Source organism: Schistocerca serialis, chromosome 4 (genome assembly GCF_023864345.2).
Source record: "Schistocerca serialis cubense isolate TAMUIC-IGC-003099 chromosome 4, iqSchSeri2.2, whole genome shotgun sequence".
NCBI lineage: Eukaryota > Metazoa > Arthropoda > Insecta > Orthoptera > Acrididae > Schistocerca > Schistocerca serialis.
Genome location: NC_064641.1, coordinates 195,050,504 through 195,064,844, shown reverse-complemented (window position 1 = coordinate 195,064,844; position 14,341 = coordinate 195,050,504). Strand labels below are relative to the sequence as shown.

General features: G+C 49.6%; 24 non-coding genes across 24 annotated transcripts; all 24 read left to right on the top strand.

Annotated features, from left to right (window-relative positions):
• The first annotated feature begins 618 nt into the window (after nucleotides 1-618).
• Nucleotides 619-700, top strand: Trnas-uga (transfer RNA serine (anticodon UGA)). The gene has a single exon. It is a non-coding gene; the product is annotated as a tRNA-Ser (tRNA).
• Nucleotides 701-1,280: 580 nt separating this feature from the next.
• On the top strand, nucleotides 1,281-1,353 carry Trnaf-gaa (transfer RNA phenylalanine (anticodon GAA)). The gene has a single exon. It is a non-coding gene; the product is annotated as a tRNA-Phe (tRNA).
• Nucleotides 1,354-1,893: 540 nt separating this feature from the next.
• Nucleotides 1,894-1,966, top strand: Trnak-uuu (transfer RNA lysine (anticodon UUU)). Its single transcript has one exon. It is a non-coding gene; the product is annotated as a tRNA-Lys (tRNA).
• Nucleotides 1,967-2,104: 138 nt separating this feature from the next.
• On the top strand, nucleotides 2,105-2,186 carry Trnas-cga (transfer RNA serine (anticodon CGA)). The gene has a single exon. It is a non-coding gene; the product is annotated as a tRNA-Ser (tRNA).
• Nucleotides 2,187-2,926: 740 nt separating this feature from the next.
• Trnas-uga (transfer RNA serine (anticodon UGA)) lies at nucleotides 2,927-3,008 on the top strand. The gene has a single exon. It is a non-coding gene; the product is annotated as a tRNA-Ser (tRNA).
• A 580-nt stretch (nucleotides 3,009-3,588) lies between these two features.
• Nucleotides 3,589-3,661, top strand: Trnaf-gaa (transfer RNA phenylalanine (anticodon GAA)). The gene has a single exon. It is a non-coding gene; the product is annotated as a tRNA-Phe (tRNA).
• A 540-nt stretch (nucleotides 3,662-4,201) lies between these two features.
• Trnak-uuu (transfer RNA lysine (anticodon UUU)) lies at nucleotides 4,202-4,274 on the top strand. The gene has a single exon. It is a non-coding gene; the product is annotated as a tRNA-Lys (tRNA).
• Nucleotides 4,275-4,412: 138 nt separating this feature from the next.
• On the top strand, nucleotides 4,413-4,494 carry Trnas-cga (transfer RNA serine (anticodon CGA)). Its single transcript has one exon. It is a non-coding gene; the product is annotated as a tRNA-Ser (tRNA).
• A 740-nt stretch (nucleotides 4,495-5,234) lies between these two features.
• Trnas-uga (transfer RNA serine (anticodon UGA)) lies at nucleotides 5,235-5,316 on the top strand. The gene has a single exon. It is a non-coding gene; the product is annotated as a tRNA-Ser (tRNA).
• Nucleotides 5,317-5,896: 580 nt separating this feature from the next.
• Nucleotides 5,897-5,969, top strand: Trnaf-gaa (transfer RNA phenylalanine (anticodon GAA)). Its single transcript has one exon. It is a non-coding gene; the product is annotated as a tRNA-Phe (tRNA).
• A 540-nt stretch (nucleotides 5,970-6,509) lies between these two features.
• Nucleotides 6,510-6,582, top strand: Trnak-uuu (transfer RNA lysine (anticodon UUU)). The gene has a single exon. It is a non-coding gene; the product is annotated as a tRNA-Lys (tRNA).
• A 138-nt stretch (nucleotides 6,583-6,720) lies between these two features.
• Trnas-cga (transfer RNA serine (anticodon CGA)) lies at nucleotides 6,721-6,802 on the top strand. The gene has a single exon. It is a non-coding gene; the product is annotated as a tRNA-Ser (tRNA).
• A 740-nt stretch (nucleotides 6,803-7,542) lies between these two features.
• Nucleotides 7,543-7,624, top strand: Trnas-uga (transfer RNA serine (anticodon UGA)). Its single transcript has one exon. It is a non-coding gene; the product is annotated as a tRNA-Ser (tRNA).
• Nucleotides 7,625-8,204: 580 nt separating this feature from the next.
• Nucleotides 8,205-8,277, top strand: Trnaf-gaa (transfer RNA phenylalanine (anticodon GAA)). The gene has a single exon. It is a non-coding gene; the product is annotated as a tRNA-Phe (tRNA).
• A 540-nt stretch (nucleotides 8,278-8,817) lies between these two features.
• Nucleotides 8,818-8,890, top strand: Trnak-uuu (transfer RNA lysine (anticodon UUU)). The gene has a single exon. It is a non-coding gene; the product is annotated as a tRNA-Lys (tRNA).
• Nucleotides 8,891-9,028: 138 nt separating this feature from the next.
• Trnas-cga (transfer RNA serine (anticodon CGA)) lies at nucleotides 9,029-9,110 on the top strand. Its single transcript has one exon. It is a non-coding gene; the product is annotated as a tRNA-Ser (tRNA).
• Nucleotides 9,111-9,850: 740 nt separating this feature from the next.
• Trnas-uga (transfer RNA serine (anticodon UGA)) lies at nucleotides 9,851-9,932 on the top strand. Its single transcript has one exon. It is a non-coding gene; the product is annotated as a tRNA-Ser (tRNA).
• A 580-nt stretch (nucleotides 9,933-10,512) lies between these two features.
• Nucleotides 10,513-10,585, top strand: Trnaf-gaa (transfer RNA phenylalanine (anticodon GAA)). The gene has a single exon. It is a non-coding gene; the product is annotated as a tRNA-Phe (tRNA).
• A 540-nt stretch (nucleotides 10,586-11,125) lies between these two features.
• Nucleotides 11,126-11,198, top strand: Trnak-uuu (transfer RNA lysine (anticodon UUU)). Its single transcript has one exon. It is a non-coding gene; the product is annotated as a tRNA-Lys (tRNA).
• Nucleotides 11,199-11,336: 138 nt separating this feature from the next.
• On the top strand, nucleotides 11,337-11,418 carry Trnas-cga (transfer RNA serine (anticodon CGA)). Its single transcript has one exon. It is a non-coding gene; the product is annotated as a tRNA-Ser (tRNA).
• A 740-nt stretch (nucleotides 11,419-12,158) lies between these two features.
• Nucleotides 12,159-12,240, top strand: Trnas-uga (transfer RNA serine (anticodon UGA)). The gene has a single exon. It is a non-coding gene; the product is annotated as a tRNA-Ser (tRNA).
• Nucleotides 12,241-12,820: 580 nt separating this feature from the next.
• Nucleotides 12,821-12,893, top strand: Trnaf-gaa (transfer RNA phenylalanine (anticodon GAA)). Its single transcript has one exon. It is a non-coding gene; the product is annotated as a tRNA-Phe (tRNA).
• A 540-nt stretch (nucleotides 12,894-13,433) lies between these two features.
• On the top strand, nucleotides 13,434-13,506 carry Trnak-uuu (transfer RNA lysine (anticodon UUU)). The gene has a single exon. It is a non-coding gene; the product is annotated as a tRNA-Lys (tRNA).
• A 138-nt stretch (nucleotides 13,507-13,644) lies between these two features.
• On the top strand, nucleotides 13,645-13,726 carry Trnas-cga (transfer RNA serine (anticodon CGA)). The gene has a single exon. It is a non-coding gene; the product is annotated as a tRNA-Ser (tRNA).
• The last annotated feature ends 615 nt before the right edge of the window (nucleotides 13,727-14,341 follow it).

The following is a 14,341-nucleotide window of genomic DNA, read 5'->3' as shown; positions in this document are numbered from 1 at the left end:
GTTTTCGCGACGACCGCTGCTTACTCTGGCTATCGGTTCACCTCACACTGACACTGACGCTGGGACTGCAGAAAGCCGTCGCTGAGATCGTGAGTACACAGATGTGCTCGAAAGTGATGGACAGAGCGAACATCTCATTTTCTTTTTAAGAATCGCAATTTCAATCACTCGAGTGCGGCAAAAGCAGTGGTGCAGCGTTTCTTTTCTTAAGATCTCGCAGCTGCTTGGAGGTATGTCCATCGTTTTAAGACGGCAGAAAACTAGCGTCAGCGGTGCGTCAGTGGGAAGTCTGTGAAGTCGCCATTGGAGCCGTAAGCCAGTAATTACGACATGCGAATCACTCGCACACCACGCAGCTGTACGATAATGCTCTTGCGTGGGTCCGCATAGCTGAGTCGGTAGAGCGTTAGGTTTTCAACCGAAGGGTCCTGGGTTCAAGTCCCTGTCTGGGCGAAAATTAATACACCTGGGTTCAAGTCCCTGTCTGGGCGAAAATTAATACACTTTCGTAACGGCTAATGGAAACCGTACAGGAAAGAGTGAGGCCACGCCGTTTTCTGCCACCAGATTGCTTCTAAAGATGGCGGTTTCAGTTGTCGGGAGTCGCTTCCGCCACCGGCAGTCGTGGCCGAGTGGTTAAGGCGTCTGACTTGAAATCAGATTCCCTCTGGGAGCGTAGGTTCGAGTCCTGCCGACTGCGAAAATTTTCTCGCTCTCAAATGGCGGACGTTCAGCTGCATCCTAGCAGTTGCGTCACTACTAAACACGTGGGTCACCAGCAATGTGCAGTGCTATTTGATCCAGGGCGCAGCGCTACAGTCGCGCCCAGAAGCCGCAGCTCATCTCCGCGTCTCACAGGCGTCCACCAGGTGTTAGTACAAGTGTCGCCTCACTGGGCAGTGCAGATGTGTCCATTTTAGCTTGCAGACGATGACGTGTGAGCTAACGCAAGTCGAATGTTTTACCGTGTGTATCTGCAAGATACTGCCTCTCATACGGTGGAGAGACTCACTCCTTCTTGTGTCTCGTTCTCCGCACACGAGTTGCCCCTGGCATCGATATAGCACGGGTTTTCTAGCGTCAGCGAAGTCAATATTACACGAATCGAGTCGACATGTTTGCTTGTTACGATGACGGAAGAAGAAGAAATGTGTGTGTAACTTCACTGCATCGGCTGCTCGCCTTTCAGCGCCCCTGTGTCTTATCAGACGAAGGTGACTGTGAAATTGGCAACGAGGCAGACGTTAATGAACACATGCAAATGACAACCTTCACCGTCAGCCGAAATAGCTCAGTTGGGAGAGCGTTAGACTGAAGATCTAAAGGTCCCTGGTTCGATCCCGGGTTTCGGCACCGATTTGTTTTGATGCGACGCCAATGGAATTACTCTGCGTTTGTGATAATGCAACTACCGCTGACAACAAAAATGACTCTCTCCTGTAGCTGTTCTGGTTGTCTAGTGCATGCCATAAGAGGAACTCACTAGACAACTAACTCCCCTAGAAGCAAAAGAATTAAAAATATCCTACCGACTGCATTCCTTTTTCTGTGTCAGGTGGTGAAGAACGTCTTCAACGGAACCGTGAAATGAGCGAAAGCGTGGGAAACATTGCATTCGAAATGCTTGTGAATTTTCCAATTGCCCAGTGAGTGTCGACAAAACACGTAAATTCTCTGCTCCAACGTATGAGACGTAACAACTGGTGCAATTTGTTGTTGCATCATGTGCCAGCAGTCTTCGATAGTGTGTTACGAGCTTAGCGCGATAAGTTTGTAGATAGCATTTAGGCGACGTTTTATTTGTTAACGGCCCCATACAGCGATTGCACAACAGTAAAGGACATGAGTCAATGTATAGTTGTGCGTCGTGGGAGGTTTTGCAGCCTCGTGTGAGCTCGGATAGCTCAGTCGGTAGAGCATTAGGCTTTTAACCTAAGGGCCCCGGTTTCAAGTCCCTGTCCAGGCGGAAATTTTAATACTTTGGTAGCGATTCGTCTGGTAGCGGTGGAGACGCTACAGAAAATAATGCAGCTACGCCGTTTTCTGACACCACAGTGCTTTAAACGGTAGCAGTTGCATGTGTCCGGAGAACACCGCGCTAACGGCAGTCGTGGCCGAGTGGTTAAGGCGTCTGACTCGAAATCAGATTCCCTCTGGGAGCGTAGGTTCGAATCCTACCGTGTGCGTGCGATTTTGCGTAAAGAGGAGCAAACATTTTCGCACACATGTGACATGTGTGGGCGAATGCGGGTGCAAACCAGTGACGCCATTCTCAACAAGACGAAAATTTCCGTTTTAAGAATACTGAGTTTTCGCGACGACCGCTGCTTACTCTGGCTATCGGTTCACCTCACACTGACACTGACGCTGGGACTGCAGAAAGCCGTCGCTGAGATCGTGAGTACACAGATGTGCTCGAAAGTGATGGACAGAGCGAACATCTCATTTTCTTTTTAAGAATCGCAATTTCAATCACTCGAGTGCGGCAAAAGCAGTGGTGCAGCGTTTCTTTTCTTAAGATCTCGCAGCTGCTTGGAGGTATGTCCATCGTTTTAAGACGGCAGAAAACTAGCGTCAGCGGTGCGTCAGTGGGAAGTCTGTGAAGTCGCCATTGGAGCCGTAAGCCAGTAATTACGACATGCGAATCACTCGCACACCACGCAGCTGTACGATAATGCTCTTGCGTGGGTCCGCATAGCTGAGTCGGTAGAGCGTTAGGTTTTCAACCGAAGGGTCCTGGGTTCAAGTCCCTGTCTGGGCGAAAATTAATACACCTGGGTTCAAGTCCCTGTCTGGGCGAAAATTAATACACTTTCGTAACGGCTAATGGAAACCGTACAGGAAAGAGTGAGGCCACGCCGTTTTCTGCCACCAGATTGCTTCTAAAGATGGCGGTTTCAGTTGTCGGGAGTCGCTTCCGCCACCGGCAGTCGTGGCCGAGTGGTTAAGGCGTCTGACTTGAAATCAGATTCCCTCTGGGAGCGTAGGTTCGAGTCCTGCCGACTGCGAAAATTTTCTCGCTCTCAAATGGCGGACGTTCAGCTGCATCCTAGCAGTTGCGTCACTACTAAACACGTGGGTCACCAGCAATGTGCAGTGCTATTTGATCCAGGGCGCAGCGCTACAGTCGCGCCCAGAAGCCGCAGCTCATCTCCGCGTCTCACAGGCGTCCACCAGGTGTTAGTACAAGTGTCGCCTCACTGGGCAGTGCAGATGTGTCCATTTTAGCTTGCAGACGATGACGTGTGAGCTAACGCAAGTCGAATGTTTTACCGTGTGTATCTGCAAGATACTGCCTCTCATACGGTGGAGAGACTCACTCCTTCTTGTGTCTCGTTCTCCGCACACGAGTTGCCCCTGGCATCGATATAGCACGGGTTTTCTAGCGTCAGCGAAGTCAATATTACACGAATCGAGTCGACATGTTTGCTTGTTACGATGACGGAAGAAGAAGAAATGTGTGTGTAACTTCACTGCATCGGCTGCTCGCCTTTCAGCGCCCCTGTGTCTTATCAGACGAAGGTGACTGTGAAATTGGCAACGAGGCAGACGTTAATGAACACATGCAAATGACAACCTTCACCGTCAGCCGAAATAGCTCAGTTGGGAGAGCGTTAGACTGAAGATCTAAAGGTCCCTGGTTCGATCCCGGGTTTCGGCACCGATTCGTTTTGATGCGACGCCAATGGAATTACTCTGCGTTTGTGATAATGCAACTACCGCTGACAACAAAAATGACTCTCTCCTGTAGCTGTTCTGGTTGTCTAGTGCATGCCATAAGAGGAACTCACTAGACAACTAACTCCCCTAGAAGCAAAAGAATTAAAAATATCCTACCGACTGCATTCCTTTTTCTGTGTCAGGTGGTGAAGAACGTCTTCAACGGAACCGTGAAATGAGCGAAAGCGTGGGAAACATTGCATTCGAAATGCTTGTGAATTTTCCAATTGCCCAGTGAGTGTCGACAAAACACGTAAATTCTCTGCTCCAACGTATGAGACGTAACAACTGGTGCAATTTGTTGTTGCATCATGTGCCAGCAGTCTTCGATAGTGTGTTACGAGCTTAGCGCGATAAGTTTGTAGACAGCATTTAGGCGACGTTTTATTTGTTAACGGCCCCATACAGCGATTGCACAACAGTAAAGGACATGAGTCAATGTATAGTTGTGCGTCGTGGGAGGTTTTGCAGCCTCGTGTGAGCTCGGATAGCTCAGTCGGTAGAGCATTAGGCTTTTAACCTAAGGGCCCCGGTTTCAAGTCCCTGTCCAGGCGGAAATTTTAATACTTTGGTAGCGATTCGTCTGGTAGCGGTGGAGACGCTACAGAAAATAATGCAGCTACGCCGTTTTCTGACACCACAGTGCTTTAAACGGTAGCAGTTGCATGTGTCCGGAGAACACCGCGCTAACGGCAGTCGTGGCCGAGTGGTTAAGGCGTCTGACTCGAAATCAGATTCCCTCTGGGAGCGTAGGTTCGAATCCTACCGTGTGCGTGCGATTTTGCGTAAAGAGGAGCAAACATTTTCGCACACATGTGACATGTGTGGGCGAATGCGGGTGCAAACCAGTGACGCCATTCTCAACAAGACGAAAATTTCCGTTTTAAGAATACTGAGTTTTCGCGACGACCGCTGCTTACTCTGGCTATCGGTTCACCTCACACTGACACTGACGCTGGGACTGCAGAAAGCCGTCGCTGAGATCGTGAGTACACAGATGTGCTCGAAAGTGATGGACAGAGCGAACATCTCATTTTCTTTTTAAGAATCGCAATTTCAATCACTCGAGTGCGGCAAAAGCAGTGGTGCAGCGTTTCTTTTCTTAAGATCTCGCAGCTGCTTGGAGGTATGTCCATCGTTTTAAGACGGCAGAAAACTAGCGTCAGCGGTGCGTCAGTGGGAAGTCTGTGAAGTCGCCATTGGAGCCGTAAGCCAGTAATTACGACATGCGAATCACTCGCACACCACGCAGCTGTACGATAATGCTCTTGCGTGGGTCCGCATAGCTGAGTCGGTAGAGCGTTAGGTTTTCAACCGAAGGGTCCTGGGTTCAAGTCCCTGTCTGGGCGAAAATTAATACACCTGGGTTCAAGTCCCTGTCTGGGCGAAAATTAATACACTTTCGTAACGGCTAATGGAAACCGTACAGGAAAGAGTGAGGCCACGCCGTTTTCTGCCACCAGATTGCTTCTAAAGATGGCGGTTTCAGTTGTCGGGAGTCGCTTCCGCCACCGGCAGTCGTGGCCGAGTGGTTAAGGCGTCTGACTTGAAATCAGATTCCCTCTGGGAGCGTAGGTTCGAGTCCTGCCGACTGCGAAAATTTTCTCGCTCTCAAATGGCGGACGTTCAGCTGCATCCTAGCAGTTGCGTCACTACTAAACACGTGGGTCACCAGCAATGTGCAGTGCTATTTGATCCAGGGCGCAGCGCTACAGTCGCGCCCAGAAGCCGCAGCTCATCTCCGCGTCTCACAGGCGTCCACCAGGTGTTAGTACAAGTGTCGCCTCACTGGGCAGTGCAGATGTGTCCATTTTAGCTTGCAGACGATGACGTGTGAGCTAACGCAAGTCGAATGTTTTACCGTGTGTATCTGCAAGATACTGCCTCTCATACGGTGGAGAGACTCACTCCTTCTTGTGTCTCGTTCTCCGCACACGAGTTGCCCCTGGCATCGATATAGCACGGGTTTTCTAGCGTCAGCGAAGTCAATATTACACGAATCGAGTCGACATGTTTGCTTGTTACGATGACGGAAGAAGAAGAAATGTGTGTGTAACTTCACTGCATCGGCTGCTCGCCTTTCAGCGCCCCTGTGTCTTATCAGACGAAGGTGACTGTGAAATTGGCAACGAGGCAGACGTTAATGAACACATGCAAATGACAACCTTCACCGTCAGCCGAAATAGCTCAGTTGGGAGAGCGTTAGACTGAAGATCTAAAGGTCCCTGGTTCGATCCCGGGTTTCGGCACCGATTCGTTTTGATGCGACGCCAATGGAATTACTCTGCGTTTGTGATAATGCAACTACCGCTGACAACAAAAATGACTCTCTCCTGTAGCTGTTCTGGTTGTCTAGTGCATGCCATAAGAGGAACTCACTAGACAACTAACTCCCCTAGAAGCAAAAGAATTAAAAATATCCTACCGACTGCATTCCTTTTTCTGTGTCAGGTGGTGAAGAACGTCTTCAACGGAACCGTGAAATGAGCGAAAGCGTGGGAAACATTGCATTCGAAATGCTTGTGAATTTTCCAATTGCCCAGTGAGTGTCGACAAAACACGTAAATTCTCTGCTCCAACGTATGAGACGTAACAACTGGTGCAATTTGTTGTTGCATCATGTGCCAGCAGTCTTCGATAGTGTGTTACGAGCTTAGCGCGATAAGTTTGTAGACAGCATTTAGGCGACGTTTTATTTGTTAACGGCCCCATACAGCGATTGCACAACAGTAAAGGACATGAGTCAATGTATAGTTGTGCGTCGTGGGAGGTTTTGCAGCCTCGTGTGAGCTCGGATAGCTCAGTCGGTAGAGCATTAGGCTTTTAACCTAAGGGCCCCGGTTTCAAGTCCCTGTCCAGGCGGAAATTTTAATACTTTGGTAGCGATTCGTCTGGTAGCGGTGGAGACGCTACAGAAAATAATGCAGCTACGCCGTTTTCTGACACCACAGTGCTTTAAACGGTAGCAGTTGCATGTGTCCGGAGAACACCGCGCTAACGGCAGTCGTGGCCGAGTGGTTAAGGCGTCTGACTCGAAATCAGATTCCCTCTGGGAGCGTAGGTTCGAATCCTACCGTGTGCGTGCGATTTTGCGTAAAGAGGAGCAAACATTTTCGCACACATGTGACATGTGTGGGCGAATGCGGGTGCAAACCAGTGACGCCATTCTCAACAAGACGAAAATTTCCGTTTTAAGAATACTGAGTTTTCGCGACGACCGCTGCTTACTCTGGCTATCGGTTCACCTCACACTGACACTGACGCTGGGACTGCAGAAAGCCGTCGCTGAGATCGTGAGTACACAGATGTGCTCGAAAGTGATGGACAGAGCGAACATCTCATTTTCTTTTTAAGAATCGCAATTTCAATCACTCGAGTGCGGCAAAAGCAGTGGTGCAGCGTTTCTTTTCTTAAGATCTCGCAGCTGCTTGGAGGTATGTCCATCGTTTTAAGACGGCAGAAAACTAGCGTCAGCGGTGCGTCAGTGGGAAGTCTGTGAAGTCGCCATTGGAGCCGTAAGCCAGTAATTACGACATGCGAATCACTCGCACACCACGCAGCTGTACGATAATGCTCTTGCGTGGGTCCGCATAGCTGAGTCGGTAGAGCGTTAGGTTTTCAACCGAAGGGTCCTGGGTTCAAGTCCCTGTCTGGGCGAAAATTAATACACCTGGGTTCAAGTCCCTGTCTGGGCGAAAATTAATACACTTTCGTAACGGCTAATGGAAACCGTACAGGAAAGAGTGAGGCCACGCCGTTTTCTGCCACCAGATTGCTTCTAAAGATGGCGGTTTCAGTTGTCGGGAGTCGCTTCCGCCACCGGCAGTCGTGGCCGAGTGGTTAAGGCGTCTGACTTGAAATCAGATTCCCTCTGGGAGCGTAGGTTCGAGTCCTGCCGACTGCGAAAATTTTCTCGCTCTCAAATGGCGGACGTTCAGCTGCATCCTAGCAGTTGCGTCACTACTAAACACGTGGGTCACCAGCAATGTGCAGTGCTATTTGATCCAGGGCGCAGCGCTACAGTCGCGCCCAGAAGCCGCAGCTCATCTCCGCGTCTCACAGGCGTCCACCAGGTGTTAGTACAAGTGTCGCCTCACTGGGCAGTGCAGATGTGTCCATTTTAGCTTGCAGACGATGACGTGTGAGCTAACGCAAGTCGAATGTTTTACCGTGTGTATCTGCAAGATACTGCCTCTCATACGGTGGAGAGACTCACTCCTTCTTGTGTCTCGTTCTCCGCACACGAGTTGCCCCTGGCATCGATATAGCACGGGTTTTCTAGCGTCAGCGAAGTCAATATTACACGAATCGAGTCGACATGTTTGCTTGTTACGATGACGGAAGAAGAAGAAATGTGTGTGTAACTTCACTGCATCGGCTGCTCGCCTTTCAGCGCCCCTGTGTCTTATCAGACGAAGGTGACTGTGAAATTGGCAACGAGGCAGACGTTAATGAACACATGCAAATGACAACCTTCACCGTCAGCCGAAATAGCTCAGTTGGGAGAGCGTTAGACTGAAGATCTAAAGGTCCCTGGTTCGATCCCGGGTTTCGGCACCGATTCGTTTTGATGCGACGCCAATGGAATTACTCTGCGTTTGTGATAATGCAACTACCGCTGACAACAAAAATGACTCTCTCCTGTAGCTGTTCTGGTTGTCTAGTGCATGCCATAAGAGGAACTCACTAGACAACTAACTCCCCTAGAAGCAAAAGAATTAAAAATATCCTACCGACTGCATTCCTTTTTCTGTGTCAGGTGGTGAAGAACGTCTTCAACGGAACCGTGAAATGAGCGAAAGCGTGGGAAACATTGCATTCGAAATGCTTGTGAATTTTCCAATTGCCCAGTGAGTGTCGACAAAACACGTAAATTCTCTGCTCCAACGTATGAGACGTAACAACTGGTGCAATTTGTTGTTGCATCATGTGCCAGCAGTCTTCGATAGTGTGTTACGAGCTTAGCGCGATAAGTTTGTAGACAGCATTTAGGCGACGTTTTATTTGTTAACGGCCCCATACAGCGATTGCACAACAGTAAAGGACATGAGTCAATGTATAGTTGTGCGTCGTGGGAGGTTTTGCAGCCTCGTGTGAGCTCGGATAGCTCAGTCGGTAGAGCATTAGGCTTTTAACCTAAGGGCCCCGGTTTCAAGTCCCTGTCCAGGCGGAAATTTTAATACTTTGGTAGCGATTCGTCTGGTAGCGGTGGAGACGCTACAGAAAATAATGCAGCTACGCCGTTTTCTGACACCACAGTGCTTTAAACGGTAGCAGTTGCATGTGTCCGGAGAACACCGCGCTAACGGCAGTCGTGGCCGAGTGCTTAAGGCGTCTGACTCGAAATCAGATTCCCTCTGGGAGCGTAGGTTCGAATCCTACCGTGTGCGTGCGATTTTGCGTAAAGAGGAGCAAACATTTTCGCACACATGTGACATGTGTGGGCGAATGCGGGTGCAAACCAGTGACGCCATTCTCAACAAGACGAAAATTTCCGTTTTAAGAATACTGAGTTTTCGCGACGACCGCTGCTTACTCTGGCTATCGGTTCACCTCACACTGACACTGACGCTGGGACTGCAGAAAGCCGTCGCTGAGATCGTGAGTACACAGATGTGCTCGAAAGTGATGGACAGAGCGAACATCTCATTTTCTTTTTAAGAATCGCAATTTCAATCACTCGAGTGCGGCAAAAGCAGTGGTGCAGCGTTTCTTTTCTTAAGATCTCGCAGCTGCTTGGAGGTATGTCCATCGTTTTAAGACGGCAGAAAACTAGCGTCAGCGGTGCGTCAGTGGGAAGTCTGTGAAGTCGCCATTGGAGCCGTAAGCCAGTAATTACGACATGCGAATCACTCGCACACCACGCAGCTGTACGATAATGCTCTTGCGTGGGTCCGCATAGCTGAGTCGGTAGAGCGTTAGGTTTTCAACCGAAGGGTCCTGGGTTCAAGTCCCTGTCTGGGCGAAAATTAATACACCTGGGTTCAAGTCCCTGTCTGGGCGAAAATTAATACACTTTCGTAACGGCTAATGGAAACCGTACAGGAAAGAGTGAGGCCACGCCGTTTTCTGCCACCAGATTGCTTCTAAAGATGGCGGTTTCAGTTGTCGGGAGTCGCTTCCGCCACCGGCAGTCGTGGCCGAGTGGTTAAGGCGTCTGACTTGAAATCAGATTCCCTCTGGGAGCGTAGGTTCGAGTCCTGCCGACTGCGAAAATTTTCTCGCTCTCAAATGGCGGACGTTCAGCTGCATCCTAGCAGTTGCGTCACTACTAAACACGTGGGTCACCAGCAATGTGCAGTGCTATTTGATCCAGGGCGCAGCGCTACAGTCGCGCCCAGAAGCCGCAGCTCATCTCCGCGTCTCACAGGCGTCCACCAGGTGTTAGTACAAGTGTCGCCTCACTGGGCAGTGCAGATGTGTCCATTTTAGCTTGCAGACGATGACGTGTGAGCTAACGCAAGTCGAATGTTTTACCGTGAGTATCTGCAAGATACTGCCTCTCATACGGTGGAGAGACTCACTCCTTCTTGTGTCTCGTTCTCCGCACACGAGTTGCCCCTGGCATCGATATAGCACGGGTTTTCTAGCGTCAGCGAAGTCAATATTACACGAATCGAGTCGACATGTTTGCTTGTTACGATGACGGAAGAAGAAGAAATGTGTGTGTAACTTCACTGCATCGGCTGCTCGCCTTTCAGCGCCCCTGTGTCTGATCAGACGAAGGTGACTGTGAAATTGGCAACGAGGCAGAGGTTAATGAACACATGCAAATGACAACCTTCACCGTCAGCCGAAATAGCTCAGTTGGGAGAGCGTTAGACTGAAGATCTAAAGGTCCCTGGTTCGATCCCGGGTTTCGGCACCGATTCGTTTTGATGCGACGCCAATGGAATTACTCTGCGTTTGTGATAATGCAACTACCGCTGACAACAAAAATGACTCTCTCCTGTAGCTGTTCTGGTTGTCTAGTGCATGCCATAAGAGGAACTCACTAGACAACTAACTCCCCTAGAAGCAAAAGAATTAAAAATATCCTACCGACTGCATTCCTTTTTCTGTGTCAGGTGGTGAAGAACGTCTTCAACGGAACCGTGAAATGAGCGAAAGCGTGGGAAACATTGCATTCGAAATGCTTGTGAATTTTCCAATTGCCCAGTGAGTGTCGACAAAACACGTAAATTCTCTGCTCCAACGTATGAGACGTAACAACTGGTGCAATTTGTTGTTGCATCATGTGCCAGCAGTCTTCGATAGTGTGTTACGAGCTTAGCGCGATAAGTTTGTAGATAGCATTTAGGCGACGTTTTATTTGTTAACGGCCCCATACAGCGATTGCACAACAGTAAAGGACATGAGTCAATGTATAGTTGTGCGTCGTGGGAGGTTTTGCAGCCTCGTGTGAGCTCGGATAGCTCAGTCGGTAGAGCATTAGGCTTTTAACCTAAGGGCCCCGGTTTCAAGTCCCTGTCCAGGCGGAAATTTTAATACTTTGGTAGCGATTCGTCTGGTAGCGGTGGAGACGCTACAGAAAATAATGCAGCTACGCCGTTTTCTGACACCACAGTGCTTTAAACGGTAGCAGTTGCATGTGTCCGGAGAACACCGCGCTAACGGCAGTCGTGGCCGAGTGGTTAAGGCGTCTGACTCGAAATCAGATTCCCTCTGGGAGCGTAGGTTCGAATCCTACCGTGTGCGTGCGATTTTGCGTAAAGAGGAGCAAACATTTTCGCACACATGTGACATGTGTGGGCGAATGCGGGTGCAAACCAGTGACGCCATTCTCAACAAGACGAAAATTTCCGTTTTAAGAATACTGAGTTTTCGCGACGACCGCTGCTTACTCTGGCTATCGGTTCACCTCACACTGACACTGACGCTGGGACTGCAGAAAGCCGTCGCTGAGATCGTGAGTACACAGATGTGCTCGAAAGTGATGGACAGAGCGAACATCTCATTTTCTTTTTAAGAATCGCAATTTCAATCACTCGAGTGCGGCAAAAGCAGTGGTGCAGCGTTTCTTTTCTTAAGATCTCGCAGCTGCTTGGAGGTATGTCCATCGTTTTAAGACGGCAGAAAACTAGCGTCAGCGGTGCGTCAGTGGGAAGTCTGTGAAGTCGCCATTGGAGCCGTAAGCCAGTAATTACGACATGCGAATCACTCGCACACCACGCAGCTGTACGATAATGCTCTTGCGTGGGTCCGCATAGCTGAGTCGGTAGAGCGTTAGGTTTTCAACCGAAGGGTCCTGGGTTCAAGTCCCTGTCTGGGCGAAAATTAATACACCTGGGTTCAAGTCCCTGTCTGGGCGAAAATTAATACACTTTCGTAACGGCTAATGGAAACCGTACAGGAAAGAGTGAGGCCACGCCGTTTTCTGCCACCAGATTGCTTCTAAAGATGGCGGTTTCAGTTGTCGGGAGTCGCTTCCGCCACCGGCAGTCGTGGTCGAGTGGTTAAGGCGTCTGACTTGAAGTCAGATTCCCTCTGGGAGCGTAGGTTCGAGTCCTGCCGACTGCGAAAATTTTCTCGCTCTCAAATGGCGGACGTTCAGCTGCATCCTAGCAGTTGCGTCACTACTAAACACGTGGGTCACCAGCAATGTGCAGTGCTATTTGATCCAGGGCGCAGCGCTACAGTCGCGCCCAGAAGCCGCAGCTCATCTCCGCGTCTCACAGGCGTCCACCAGGTGTTAGTACAAGTGTCGCCTCACTGGGCAGTGCAGATGTGTCCATTTTAGCTTGCAGACGATGACGTGTGAGCTAACGCAAGTCGAATGTTTTACCGTGAGTATCTGCAAGATACTGCCTCTCATACGGTGGAGAGACTCACTCCTTCTTGTGTCTCGTTCTCCGCACACGAGTTGCCCCTGGCATCGATATAGCACGGGTTTTCTAGCGTCAGCGAAGTCAATATTACACGAATCGAGTCGACATGTTTGCTTGTTACGATGACGGAAGAAGAAGAAATGTGTGTGTAACTTCACTGCATCGGCTGCTCGCCTTTCAGCGCCCCTGTGTCTGATCAGACGAAGGTGACTGTGAAATTGGCAACGAGGCAGAGGTTAATGAACACATGCAAATGACAACCTTCACCGTCAGCCGAAATAGCTCAGTTGGGAGAGCGTTAGACTGAAGATCTAAAGGTCCCTGGTTCGATCCCGGGTTTCGGCACCGATTCGTTTTGATGCGACGCCAATGGAATTACTCTGCGTTTGTGATAATGCAACTACCGCTGACAACAAAAATGACTCTCTCCTGTAGCTGTTCTGGTTGTCTAGTGCATGCCATAAGAGGAACTCACTAGACAACTAACTCCCCTAGAAGCAAAAGAATTAAAAATATCCTACCGACTGCATTCCTTTTTCTGTGTCAGGTGGTGAAGAACGTCTTCAACGGAACCGTGAAATGAGCGAAAGCGTGGGAAACATTGCATTCGAAATGCTTGTGAATTTTCCAATTGCCCAGTGAGTGTCGACAAAACACGTAAATTCTCTGCTCCAACGTATGAGACGTAACAACTGGTGCAATTTGTTGTTGCATCATGTGCCAGCAGTCTTCGATAGTGTGTTACGAGCTTAGCGCGATAAGTTTGTAGATAGCATTTAGGCGACGTTTTATTTGTTAACGGCCCCATACAGCGATTGCACAACAGTAAAGGACATGAGTCAATGTATAGTTGTGCGTCGTGGGAGGTTTTGCAGCCTCGTGTGAGCTCGGATAGCTCAGTCGGTAGAGCATTAGGCTTTTAACCTAAGGGCCCCGGTTTCAAGTCCCTGTCCAGGCGGAAATTTTAATACTTTGGTAGCGATTCGTCTGGTAGCGGTGGAGACGCTACAGAAAATAATGCAGCTACGCCGTTTTCTGACACCACAGTGCTTTAAACGGTAGCAGTTGCATGTGTCCGGAGAACACCGCGCTAACGGCAGTCGTGGCCGAGTGGTTAAGGCGTCTGACTCGAAATCAGATTCCCTCTGGGAGCGTAGGTTCGAATCCTACCGTGTGCGTGCGATTTTGCGTAAAGAGGAGCAAACATTTTCGCACACATGTGACATGTGTGGGCGAATGCGGGTGCAAACCAGTGACGCCATTCTCAACAAGACGAAAATTTCCGTTTTAAGAATACTGAGTTTTCGCGACGACCGCTGCTTACTCTGGCTATCGGTTCACCTCACACTGACACTGACGCTGGGACTGCAGAAAGCCGTCGCTGAGATCGTGAGTACACAGATGTGCTCGAAAGTGATGGACAGAGCGAACATCTCATTTTCTTTTTAAGAATCGCAATTTCAATCACTCGAGTGCGGCAAAAGCAGTGGTGCAGCGTTTCTTTTCTTAAGATCTCGCAGCTGCTTGGAGGTATGTCCATCGTTTTAAGACGGCAGAAAACTAGCGTCAGCGGTGCGTCAGTGGGAAGTCTGTGAAGTCGCCATTGGAGCCGTAAGCCAGTAATTACGACATGCGAATCACTCGCACACCACGCAGCTGTACGATAATGCTCTTGCGTGGGTCCGCATAGCTGAGTCGGTAGAGCGTTAGGTTTTCAACCGAAGGGTCCTGGGTTCAAGTCCCTGTCTGGGCGAAAATTAATACACCTGGGTTCAAGTCCCTGTCTGGGCGAA